We start from the raw sequence: 1,117 nt of genomic DNA on the forward strand, positions 1-1,117 counted from the left end.
ATATTAGGGGGAAGATGAAGAGTAGCCCAGGGGTATCCCGGTAAAGGTGAATTTAATCTAACAACAATGGTAAAATAATGGAAGTGTCTGTGGTCTCTCTTGGACCGTTTTAAATCTTGCATAAAATTTTTTTTCCAGCCTCGCTCCCACCCGCTGACAAGCAACATGGAGTTGGTGCTGGACCCGCCACCCCGCCCGGAGTCGCCTCCTGAGCTGGAGTCAACGTGCCCTTATTTCGACCTCCAGGTGAACGTGAAAGGTCACCTGCTCGCCTCGGTCGGCGTGAGAGGCATGAAGAGTTGGTTTGTTGTCGACACGGGCGCCAACCTGTGCCAGATGACTCACGCAACGGCGAAAACACTCGGTTTGGTGGACGACATCACGAAGTACCACACTGTTAACGTGGAATACATCGACAGGCAGCAGGCCGTGCAATTCGGCCTCCTGCCGGCCGTCTAGATCGAGTTTCCGCCGGGCGTCGAAACTCTAGTGGAAATGGGTGTGCTGCCCGAGGGCTTTCTGAATCCGAACGTGGATATCCTCCCCATACAGTTCTTGCGCTTTCACGGCTGCGTCATAGACTTCAGAAAGTAAAATCCGCGGATTTTCTTCCGCCGAACCTTTTAGAGCAAATCGACAGGCAGCTGCCATCGCAGAATTTGCTAATGCCTTTGCCTCGAAGTGAAGAACATGAAGCCTCAACGCTGTGCCTTGAAGGGAAGAAACAGCCACCAGCTCCTTCTGGACACGGGCTGCGGACGCAACATCATGAACAGTCGCTTCCACAACGCCCTGTGTGCCGACAAGCACAGGTAGCCGCCCAAAGAGTTCGACCTCCTCCTGTACAGGGATCCGAGGGGGGAGAAGCTTGTAGCTCGCAATGTGATCCTACAAGACATCGGGAACACGAATTTCCTTCTAGGCACGGACTTCCTCCGCCAGACTCGCGCCGTCTGTGACTTCGGGTCCATGAAGCTGTATGTGCAGGTTGGGAGCCTGTACTACTGCATCGATATGGCGAACGAAGACGAAGGAGAAATGTGACCGCTAATAAATGTGAAAATGATTAAGTGAGAAATGTAACGATGTGTCTCATGGGAAGCTATTCACTCTCTTT

This window comes from Penaeus monodon, chromosome 24, assembly GCF_015228065.2.
Source record: "Penaeus monodon isolate SGIC_2016 chromosome 24, NSTDA_Pmon_1, whole genome shotgun sequence".
In the NCBI taxonomy this organism is placed as follows: Eukaryota; Metazoa; Arthropoda; class Malacostraca; order Decapoda; family Penaeidae; genus Penaeus; species Penaeus monodon.